Source organism: Suricata suricatta, chromosome X (assembly GCF_006229205.1).
Source record: "Suricata suricatta isolate VVHF042 chromosome X, meerkat_22Aug2017_6uvM2_HiC, whole genome shotgun sequence".
In the NCBI taxonomy this organism is placed as follows: Eukaryota; Metazoa; Chordata; class Mammalia; order Carnivora; family Herpestidae; genus Suricata; species Suricata suricatta.
Genome location: NC_043717.1, coordinates 67,039,812 through 67,052,663, shown reverse-complemented (window position 1 = coordinate 67,052,663; position 12,852 = coordinate 67,039,812).

The following is a 12,852-nucleotide window of genomic DNA, read 5'->3' as shown; positions in this document are numbered from 1 at the left end:
TGAGATACCACCTCACGCCAGTCAGAGTGGCTAAAATGAACAAATCAAGACTATAGATGTTAGCAAGGGTGTGGAGAGACGGGCACCCTCCTACACTGTTGGTGGCAATGTAAACTGGTGCAGCCCCTCTGGAAAACAGTGTGGAAGTTCCTCAAAAAACTATCGATAGAACTTCCTTATGACCCAGCAATGCTGATGCATAGGAGCACATGTACCCCAATGTTCATAGCAGCAATATCAACAATAGCCAAAACATGGAAAGAGACTAAATGTCCATCACCTGACGAATGGATCAAGAAGATGTGGTATATATATATACACGATGGAGTACTACATGGCAATGAGAGGGAATGACATATGGCCATTTGTAGGAAAGTGGATGGACCTTGAGGGTGTCATGCTGAGTGAAGTCAGCCAGGCAGAGAAGAACAGAAACCATATGTTTGCACTCATATGTCTAGCAGGAAAACAAGAGAGACCTAATAGAGAACCAGGGGGAGCGGAGGAGGGAGAGAGAGTTGGGGAGAGAGAGGGATGCAAAACTTGAGAGACTATTGAATGCTGAAAATGAACTGAGAGTTGAAGGGGAAGGGGGAGGGGGGAAAAGAGGTGTTGGGGATGGAGGAGGGCACTTATGGGGAAGAGCACGGGTGTTGTATGGAAAATAATTTGACAATAAAATATTATGGGAAAAAAAGAATCAAACAAACCATTACCACTACAAACAGTCCTTCTGAAAGCAAGGATGTTATAGGCAATATGAACAGGTGCAACAAGGGAAAGTTTCCCAGCAGCTCAACTCCTTATAGCTGCCAAACAGATGCATTATTTCCCTAAACTTTTTTTGTTCTTTTGTTTGTTTTTATGAGCAGATATGGGACTGGTTAATAACATAAATTATTAAACTTGAACATTTTCATGGAGTGTTATCAGTAGGGCAATGAAAACTCCTCTGCTGCAGAATGTGAAGTAACAGCTTTAAATGCTTTATTTGATTTTCAGAATTACTTGAGAAGAAAGAGTATATGTTAAAAACAAAGCCAATCAGGGGTGCCTGTGTGCCTCAGTTTGTCAAGCGTCCGACTCCAGCTTAGGTCATGATCTTATGGTTTGGGAGTTTGAGCCCTGTATTGGGCTCTGTGCTGACAGCTCACAGCCTGGAGCCTGCTTTGAATTCTGTGTCTCCCTCTCTGCTCCTCCCTTGCTCATGATCTGTTTCTCAAAAATAAATAAATGTTAAAAAAATACAAAGCCAAGCAATAGAAATTATTATCAAAATGAGAAACATCTAAAAGAGGGAAGATTTAAACACTCTCGACATTTCCATTTTGAAAAGAGAGGAGGGAATGGGAGAGACATGACCAAACATGATTAATGATAGTAAGATGTCAGAGTGACACCTTTGTTTACACTTTCTTATATTGTGGGAATAAGAGAATGTTTTGTGAAATTAAATATCAACCATTGTGGAAAAAACCTCAAACCTTATCCTTGTCCGTGTGTTATGTGAAATAATGAGAAAATTGTCAACACAAATTTTTTTCCTTTTGGTAGGTTTCTCTTAGGTAAAGTAAATCCCATCGTTGGGTACAGTAGCAGGACTAAAGTTACCAGGGCCATTAATCTATCTCAAGGTTCATCAGTTCAACCTTGAAGTGGTCAAACCAAAAAATTTCTCCACCTGACTCAGTCCTTTCTAAGAACATTTCATCTTTCTTAGGAACTTGTAGCAATGGACCCCTGCTATACTTTCTTCATAGTATTATCCACAACTTGGAATTACTATATGTTTACTTGTTTACTATCCATATTTACTAGACTAAAAGCTCTATTACTTTATGGATCACATCACTGAGGTTCATCTCGGTTCCTCAGCACACAGTAGGCTCCCAATAAGTATTTACTAAAAATTTGAATGAATGATTGAGTGACCACTACCCATGATGGCTCAAGACAGCCATTACATTATATTGCAGTAAAGCAATATATCACCTTTTAGGTGCACCTGCTCATAATATCCTGAAATCTTTTAGTAAGGGGCATAGTATTAACACCTGCACAAGTGCATCTTAGAATTAGTAAAGTATGGTGAAGGACCTGTTATCTCACTTCTTACAATCATATTTTCACTTGTCATGTCTGTCATTCACTGGAGGCTGGTAGAGAATATTTACCAACGAAGAAACTCATCAGTACCAAAATTGTTTTGGACAATCTGTTTTGCACCTTTAAGAAATATTTTAAAAAGAAACACACATCTGCATTAGTTCATTCAGCTGTAATTCTCCTTCACTGGGCCAGGTTCAACAAAAGGGAAATGGAGACATATTTTGTTTATTGAATTTCAATGATTAAACAACCATTTTATTATCTCCTTTCAAGTCTTAACAATCGTTGTAGCTACAGCCATAATTACTAGATTTTATTTTTGTTCTGCTGTACCATTTTTATTGAAGAATGCCAAGCACAGGCAAAATTACATACAAATATTGAATTTAAATAAAATGACTCTAGAATTAAGTAGACAAAAGAAAAACATTAATAATGAAAAAATTAGGCAACTAATTTTCCCCTTGGCATTCACATTTTTTCCACTCACATTCTCATTCTAAAATCATGCCAAAGTTATCATTGTTTTGCATGTGTTAATATGAGAGTTATTTGATTTCCCAATGAAAGATTTTAATGATCCAATTTCATCCTGTTTCATTATAAGGAAAATTAAGATAATTTGTTTTGCATGCTCACTTTCTTAATATTTCTCCCTCTTGCTTTTTATTCCAAATGCCAAAAAGGTGTGCCTACCTATTCTGACATCAACCTGAATGGGACTGGACCATATAAAAAACATAGTGGCCTCAGTTTTGTCCTCTAGTTTAGGAGAGTCCTAAGATTGTTGTTGGATTCATGCCATAAAACTTGCTCTGCCATATCTATGCCCCTTCCCTGAATCTCCAAGATAGAATACTTCTATAGAATTGGCAGGGCGTGTGGTAGATAATAATTACCACTTACTAGATGCTTACTATTGTATAAATACTTTTTATGTAACATCTCATTTAAGGCTCACAGTGAACTTGCAGGATAAATAGTATTACTATATCCATATATAGACGAGAACACTGAGGTCTACGGAGGTAAAGTGACTTGTCCAAGGCCATAATCAATGCATGGTGGAACAAGTATTAAAAATCAAATTCATTGCCAAAGCTTGTGCCCTTCACCATTATGATATACTGTAAGCATGGCTTTTATATGTCCCGGGAAGTTATGCCTATATGTCTTAGGAACAGGTTTATAAATAGAACTTACTAATATACATTTTAAATAGAAGGACTTTTCATCATCACCTCTAGCTGCCTGCTCAGTTGGAATTATGCAGCTATAACAAACATGTGGACTCAACTTTTGATTTGAAACTACTTAAGTAATGCAGCCAAGAAATTCCCTCCATAGTTTTACTACAGTGCATTCACCAACCACAAAGGGAAAAAACAGGCACAGTATAACTCTTATTGATTAAGTACTCTATACTAGCTAAGACATGGTACAGAATATTAAGTGCTAATGTTTATATTTAGATGCCTAAAGCAAATGCTTGAGTACACAAGTGCCTATTTTAGAGCCCTGTAAAAGACCATCATTGGACCTACATGGCTGAAACTGGAAAAAATATGGATAATATATCCATGGGTTCATTTGTAAGAAAAATCATGTGATACCAGGTATCAAGAAGAAATACAAAGGGAAATGAAGTAAACTCTTTTTGGGAAACATAAAAACACAAAAAGCATTGATTATAAGTCATATTGATAATATCAGGGCATTAAGATATCAAGAAGAGTCAATACAGGAGTTTGAATTCAGGGACAGAAAGCAGAAAGAAATTCTTGTTAGAAGATAGGGAGTCAAGATGACAGAATGAAACTGACAAAAAGAAAAGTATTCTTTGGGAGGAAAAAAGAGGACAAGGCATAAGAGAAACATTAAATTTTCCTCAATTTAAGTGGAAAGGTGTTGTTTTACTTATTAGTGTATGTGCTGTACTGTCTGAGAAACTATGCCATTGTAAGAATGTGGAGTGTGAGGAAGAGGGAATAATGTGGGATCACATCCTAGTTCTATCTCAGATAAAATCCTAGTTCTGTAATTTACTAGCTGCATGAATTTGGACAAACTACTTTATATTTTTGTGCCTCATTTTCCTAATCTGTAAAATGAGACTATCAGAAGTATTTACCTCATAGTGTATTGTTATAAGAATTAAAAGAGTGCATAGAAATCACTTAACACAAAGTACAGCAGACAGTAAAACCTTAATAATTGCCAGCTGTTTCTAGTTTACATTTTGTAGCATGATGCTGTTTTTGTATTTGTGTCATTGTTAACCATAGTAGTGTCCTTTGATGATGAGTTCCTTGAAGGCTGGGCCTCGATGAGTTGCCTCTTATTGCAAAATACCCTTTTTAGGAACTTTCCTTTGAGCTTTTTGACTGTGTTTGGAAAAGAGTGTGACTATTAACATGGAGACTTTTAGATCAGAAAGTCCTGCGATTCTTTTGTGGTTGTTTATTTTTTTCAGTACCTCATAAAAGTCCCTACATCCCTTTCTACCCCCAACTGTGACCAGGTGTAGGATGTATTTCCCTTATTAAATTTATGGACATTGAGAAAGGTTTTTTTTAAATTTTTTTAATGTTTTATTTATTTTTGATACAGAGAGAGTCAGAGCATGAGAGGGGGAGGGGCAGAGAGAGAAGGAGACACAGAACCGGAAGCAGGCTCCAGGCTCTGAGCTAGCTGTCAGCACAGAGCCCGACGTGGGGCTCGAACCCACGAATGTGAGATCTGACCTAGGCCGAAGCCGGAGGCTCAACCGACTGAGCCACCCAGGCGCCCCGAGAAAGGTTTTGAGAAGTAGACCAGGAGACAAGAGAGGCAAGCCAAGCTGAGTCTACAATGCTGGCAGGGAGCTACAATGGCACTGATGACTTCAGCAATAGAGGAAAATTCCAATTTCTCTCATTGTTAGATGGCTTTTTGCATGCTTGCAGAATAAAACGCAATCTGTCATGTAGCTAACTGAACTCTTTTTAACTGCTTAATTCCACCCTGTGAAAACCAAATTCCTTATGGTGAGTTTAATGTTTATTCTAGTTGTTAGTCCTGAAAACCAATACTTTTCTCTGGAGTAGAGGTGCAGTCTAGGAAATGGAAATAAAATATTCATTTGGTATGGCATGAATGAGTCAATGTACAGACCTTGATGTACGTGGTATTCAGCATTTTTAATGATCAAAGTATATAGTATGTAATGTCTAGAGTGGTTAGGCCAATTGAATGAGAGCCTGAAAGCTCAGGGTTAATTGCTCAATTTATGGATGGCCAAAGGTCCAAAATTGACATCATGATGGGCATGTTGCTTTATTTGAATCCAAAGATAGCATGTTGGGTTACTTTGGAGGTTCCTGTGGCACAAGATTGGGGGGTAGTTTACAGATACAGTCAGGTCTCTCTTTTGAGACTTGTTTCAAAGATGTAACTGCTCTTTTTTTTTTGAGCCCAGCTACTAAAAAATGAACTAAACAATTTATTTTCATTTTTGTTGACTAGCCACTGAATAGCTGTCAGCAACAAAATGTCAGGGAGGGATAAGGGGGAAAATCTTCTATGCAACAATATTTTACTTTATAAAAAAGCCTTTTCAGCTACTGCATGACATCTAGGAACCATACTTTGCTAAACGTCTTTTCATTGTTTAACATAGGGTCTCATGCTTTGTTTTTTCATTATAAAGTTGATACTGACTTATCTTTCAAACCCAACATGCTTTATGTTTCTAAAATATTTGAAAGGCTTGTGAAATAATTTTTGTTGGTGGGTTAAAAAAACACTGGCAATAACAATAAAATCCTACACTTATATTAGTAAAAGACCCACACCTATATCAGTTTTAGGAAAATACAATTGATATGCATCCATGAGTTAAAAGTTAGGAATAATATTCTGCCCATGTGGGTGTAACTAGAGGCTAGAAGCACTAGGTGTATTGAATGATGGTCGATCCAAAAATCACCTGGTTTAACAATTGCATTAATCCTGGAAACCAAATACTTTATATAACTAGCTTGAATATGTGTTCAATTAAGGAAAAATTATTTTTCCTTATTATCCTGTATTCCATGATACTGGTGCTTTATGCAATGGTAACAAAATATTCTGGAATGTAGCGGATTGTGGCTTGTCACTGACAAAATGGTGATTACCTAATCTAATGTAGTTTTCTCTTTTATTGTCTGTCAGAAATATCTGTTTTCTTATAACACTTAAGATTATTTGATACTATATTATATATTTGTTTATTGATTCATCTTTCTCACCCACTAGTGTTTAAGTCATTTGAAGGCAAAGATTTTCGTATGGTTTTTCTCTGTTTTTTTTTAACACCCAGTACAGTGCCTAGCACATAGCATATACTGCTACTGTTTCTAGTGGATAGAAACACAACAGATTTCTGTATATTAATTTTGTATTTACAACTTTACTGAATTCATTCATTACTTCTAATAGTTTTTTGAACTGGTCTTTAGGGTTTTCAGTGTATAGTATCATGTGATCTGCAAATAGTGACAGTGTTACTTCTTTACCAATATAAATACCTCTTATTTCTTTTTCTTGTCCTACTGTTCTGGCTAGGTCAAATAAAAGAAACGAGGAAGACATCCTTGTCTTATTCTTGATCTTAGAGGAAAACCTGTCAGTATTTTTTACCAGAGAGTATGATATTACCTTTGGGTTTTTTATATATGGCCTTATTATGTTGACATATGTTTCCTACAAATACACTCTGCTGACAGTTTTTATCATGAAACATTGTTGAATATTGTCAAATTCTTTTTCTGCGTCTATTGAGATGATATGAATTTTATCTTTTAAGCTGTTATTGTGATAAACACTTTAATTGATTTGCAAATAATGACCCATTCTAGCATGTCCAGAATAAATCTCACTAAATTTTGATGAATGATCCCTTTGATGAATTGAGTGAAATTTGCCAATATTTTGTTGAAGTTTTTGAATCTATTTTCGATAGGGATATTAGCCAGTAATATACCTTTTTTAAGTGTTTTTGTCTTCTTTTGGTATCATGGTAATGCCGGCCTTGGAGAATGTATTTGGAAGCTTTCTTTCCTCTTTCACTTTTTTGAAATTGTTTGAGAAAAATAGGTATTATCTCTTCTTTTTATTAATAGTTTATTGTCAAATTGGTTTCCATATAATACCCAGTGCTGTTCTCCACAAGTGCCCTCCTCCATCACCACCACCTGCCTCCCCCCTCCCCCTCCCCCTTCAACCCTCTGTTCCTTTTCACTATTCAATAGTCTCTCAGGTTTTGCATCCCTCTCTCTCCCCAACTCTCTTTCCCTCTTCCCCTCCTCCTGGTCCTCAATTAGGTTCCTCCTGGTCTCCTGTTAGACCGATGAGTGCAAATATATGGTATCTGTCCTTCTCTGCCTGACTTATTTCGCTTAGCATGACACCCTCATGGTCCAACCACTTTCCTACAAATGGCCAGATTTCATTCTTTCTCATTGCTATGTAGTACTCCATTGTATATATACCACTTCCTCTTGATCCATTCATCAGTTGATGGAAGTTTAGGCTCTTTCCATGATTTGGCTATTGTTGAAAGTGCTGCTGGGAACATTGGTGAACATGTGCCCCTATGCATCAGCACATCTATATCCCTTGGGTAAATCCCAAGCAGTGTTATTCCTGGTTCATAGGGGAGTTATATGGATAGTTTTTTGAAGAACCTCCACACTGATGTCCAGAGTGGCTGCACCAGTTTACATTCCCACCAACAGTGTAGGAGGGTGCACGTTTCTACACATCCTCACGAGCATATATAGTCCCTTGATTTGTTCATTTTAGCCACTCTGACTGGCCTGAGGTAGTATCTCAGTGTGGTTTTGATTTGTATTTCCCTGATGATGAATGATGCTGAGCATTGTTTCATGTGTCTGTAGGCCATCTGGATGTCCTCTTTGGAGAAGTGTCTGTTTATTTCTTCTGCCCATTTCTTCACTAAGTTACTTGTTTTTCGGGTGTGGAGTTTGGTAAGTTCCTTGTAGATTTTGGATACTAGCCTTTTATCTGATATGTCATTTGGAAGTATCTTGTCCCATTCTGTCGGTTGCCTATTAGTTTTCTTGATTGTTTCCTTTGCCTTGCAGAAGCTTTTTATCTTGATGAAGTCCCAAGAGTTCAGTTTTGCGTTCATTCCCCTTGCCTTTGGGGATGTGTCGAGTAGGAAATTCCTGCGAATGAGGTCAAGGAGGTTATTTCCTGCTTTCTTCTCTAGGGTTTTGATGGTTTTCTTTGTCACATTGAGGTCTTTCAGCCATTTTTAGTTTATTTTTGTGTATGGTGTAAGAAAGTTGTCTAGTTTCATTCTTCTGCATGTTGCTGTCCAGTTCACCCATCACCACCTGCTAAAGAGGCAGTCGTTTTCCATCGGATACTCTTTCCTGCTTTGTCAAAGATCAAATGGCCGTACATGTGTGGGCCCAGTTCTGGGTTCTCTATTATATTCCATTGGTCTATGTGTCTGTTTTGCACCAATACCATACTGTCTTGATGATGTCAGCTTTGTAGTAGAGGCTAACATCTGGGATCGTGATGCCTCATGTTTTGATTTTGTTCTTCAATATGACTTTGGCTCTTCGGGGTATTTTGTAGTTCCATATGAATTTGAGGATAGCTTGTTCTAGCTTTTATAAGAAAGCTGGTGCAATTTTGATGGGGATTGCATTGAATGTTTAGATTGCTTTGGATAATAATGACATTTTCACAATGTTTATTCTTATGATCCATGAGCATGGAATGTTTTTCCATTTCTTGGTGTCTTCTTCAATCTCTTTATCCATTTTCTATAGTTTTCATCATATAGGTCTTTTACATCCTTGGTTTAGGAGTAAACCTATACTCCTAGGTATTTTATGTTTTTTCGTACAATTGTGAATGGGATTAGTTTCTTGATTTCTCTTTCCGCTGCTTCATTATTGGTGTACAGGAATTCAACCAATGTCTGTACATTGATTTTGTACCCTGCAACTTTACTGAATTCATTGATCAGTTCTAGAAGGCTTCAGGTGGAGTCAGTTGGGTTATCCATGTAGAGTATCATGTCATCTGCAAAAAGTGAAAGTTTGACTTCTTCTTTGCCAATTCTGACACATTTTATTTCCTTTCGTTGTCTGATTGTTGATGCTAGGACTTCCATCACTATGGTAAACAACAGTGGTCAGAGTGGACACCCCTTTCATGTTCCTGATCTCAGGGGGAAAGCTCTCAGTTTTTCACCATTGAGGATAGCATTAGCTGTGGGCTTTTCATAAACTGCTTTTATAATGTTTAAGTATGTTCCTACTATTTCGACTTTCTCAAGAGTTTTTATTTAAAAAGGTGCTGTATTTTGTCAATGTTTTGTTCTGTATCTATTGATAGGATCATGTGGTTTTTATCTTTTTCTTTGTTAATGTGATACATCACATTAATGGAGATGTGAATATTGAACCAGCCCTGTAACCCAGGAATGAATCCCACCTGTTGAAAATGAATAATTTTTTATATGCTGTTGAATTCGATTTGCCAGTATCTTGTTGAGTATTTTTGGATCTGTATTCATTAAGGATATTGGTCTCTTCTGTTTTTTTATTGGGTCTCTGGTTTGGGTATCCAGGTGATGCTGGCTTTGTAGAATGAGTTTGGAAGTTTTCCTTCTATTTCTATTTTTTGGAATAGTTTGAGAAAAATGGTATTAGCTCTGCTTTCAATGTCTAGTAGAATTCCCCTGGGAAGCCATCTGGTCCTGGGCTCTTATTCGTGGGGAGATTTTTTATAATGGATTTGATTTCTTCACTGGTTATCAGTCTATTCATACTTTCTATGTCTTCTCATTTGAATTTTGGTAGTGCATATATGTTTAGGAATTTGTCCATTTCCTCTAGGTTGTCCAGTTTGTTGGCATATAGTTTTTCTTAGTAATATCTAATGATTGCTTGAGTTTCTAAAATCTTGGGTGTAATAGATCCATTTCCATTCATGATTTTGTCTATCAAGGTACTCTCTCTTTACTTTCTATGGAGCCTTGCTAGTGGTTTATCAATTTTGTTTATTTTTTCAAAGAACCAACTCTTGGTTTCACTGATCTTCTCAACTTTTTTTTTGGATTCTATATTGTTTATTTCTGCCCTGGTCTTTATTATTTCTTTTCTTTTGATGGGTTGGGGTGCTCTTACTTCTCCCCTTCTGATTTCCTTATGTGCACTGTTAGATTTTGAATTTGCATTTTTTTCTAGTTTGTTGAAATAAGCCTGGATTGCAATAAACTTTCCTCTTAGGACTCCCTTTGCTGCATTCCAGAGAGTTTGGATTGTTGTATTTTCATTTTCATATATTTTTAAATTTCTTCTCTTATTTCCTGATTAGCCCAATCATTCTTTAGTAGAGTGGTTTTTAAACTCCACATTTTTGGAGGTTTTCCAGAATTTTTCCTGTTGTTAATTTCAAGTTTCATAGCATTGTGACATGAAAGTGTGCATGGTAGGATCTCAATTCGATTATATTTATGGAGGGCTGCTTCATTCCTCAGTATGTGATCTATCTTGGAAAATGTGCGATGTGCTCTCAAGAAGAAGGTGAATTTTTTCTAACTTCAGAATGCAGAGTTCTCAATATATCAATTCTGTATGTTCCAATGTGTCGTTCAGGTCCATTGTTTCTTTACTGATTTTCTGTCTGGTTGATCTATCCATTGCTGTCAGTGGAGTATTAAAGTCCCTTGCAATTAGCACATTTTTATCAATAAGATTGTTTCTGTCTGTGATTAATTGTTTTATGCATTTGGGCGCTCCAGAATTTGGTCCATAGATGTTTATGATTGTTAGCTCTTTTTGATGGAGAGACCCTGTCATTATTATATAATGTCCTTCTTCATCTTTTGTTACTGCCTTTACTTTAAAGTCCAGTTTGTCTAACTATGGCTACTTTGGCTTTTGTTTGGCTTTCAGTCGCATGATGGATATTTCTCCATCCCTTTACTTTCAACCTGAAGGTATCTTCAGGTCTAAGATGAGTCTCTTGTAGATAGCAGATAGATGAATTTTGTTTTGTTTTTCTTTTTTACCCATTCTGCTACCCTGTGTCGTTTGGTTGGAGCATTCAGTCCATTTACATTCAGTGTTATTATTGAAAAATGTGGGTTTAGATTCATTGTATTTTCCATTTAATTCATGTTTATAGTGGTGTCTTTGGCATTTTGTATTCTTTGCAACATTTCCCTCAAAGAGTCCATCTTAGGATTTCTTTTAGGGCTCGGTTGGTGGTGATGAATTCTCTCACTTTTTGTTTATTTGGGAACACCTTTATCTCTCCTATTTTGAATGACAGGCTTGCTAGATAAAAGAATCTTGGCTGCATATTTTATCTGTTCATCACATTGAAGATTTCCTGCCATTCCTTCCTGGCCTGCCAAGTTTAATAAGATAGGCCTGTAACCATTCTGATAGGTTTCCCTTTGTATGTTAGGGCCCTTTTATCCCTAGCTGCTTTCAAAATTCTCTCTTTATATTTTGCCAGAACCACTCTGATATGTCATGCTGAAGGTCGATTCAAATTAAATCTTAAGGGAGTTCTTTGTGCCTCTTGAATTTGAATGTCTATTTCTTTTCCCAGATTTGGGAAATTCTCAGTTATAATTTCATCTAGTACCCCTTCAAGACCTCTCTCTTTCTTCTTCTTCAGGAATTCCTATGACTCAAATGTTGTTCCATTTGGTTGTATCACTCAGGTCTCGAATTCTCCTATCTTGCTCCTGGATCTCTCTCGCTCTCTGTCTCTGTCTCTCTCTCTTTCTCTCTTGGCTTCCTCTTTTGCTCTAACTGTGTATTCTGATTCACCTATTCTTCTCTCTGCCTCCTCAATCCATGAGGTGCCCACTTCCATTTTATTATTCACCTCATTTATAGCCTTTTAAAACTCGTCACACCTATTTTCAAAATCCCTAGTCATTGTATCAGTAGCTTCTCTGATGCTTTTTTCAAGCCCAGCGATTAATTTTATGACAATTGTTCTAAATTATTGTTCAGTTATATTATTTAGATCTGTTTTGAGAAGTTCTGTGACCCTGACTTCTTCAAGGAGTTTCTTTAGGGGAGAACTCTTTCGTTTTGTCATTTTGGCTAGTTTTCTATCTCTTGTCAGTTTTTTTTTAATAGTTTATTTTCAAATTGGTTTCCTTATAACATCCAGTGCTCTTCCCCACAGGTGCCCTCCTCCAACAACAACACCTCTTTTCCCCCCTCCCCCTTCCCCTTCAACCCTCAGTTAATTTTCAGTATTAAATGGTCTCTCAAGTTTTGTATCCCTCTCTCTCCTCAACTCTCTTTCCCTCTTCCCCTCCCCCTGGTCCTCCATTAGGTTTCTCCTGGTCTCCTCTTAGACCTATGAGTGCACCTTGTTGTGCACTGTGTACCTGTTAGTATTGCTCTGTTAAAGGTGGCTTATTGACTGTTTAGGGCCTGTCGTTTCAGGAAATATTCTTTTAATGGTGTCTCTCAGTTTCTCTCGTTGTGCCTTCGTTTATTTTATTTCCATACTCAGCGCATTGGGATTCTCCATCATTTGTACTTTGGTTTGTTTCTTGGGGTAGCCCTGTAAAGCAAAACAGACAAACACTCAGGAAACAGAAGCATGCAAATGCACAGAGAAATCAAACAAACAAATTAAAAGGGGGAATGAAAGAAAAGAAAAGGACAGGATAGGAAAGACAAGAAAAGAAGAGAAGAA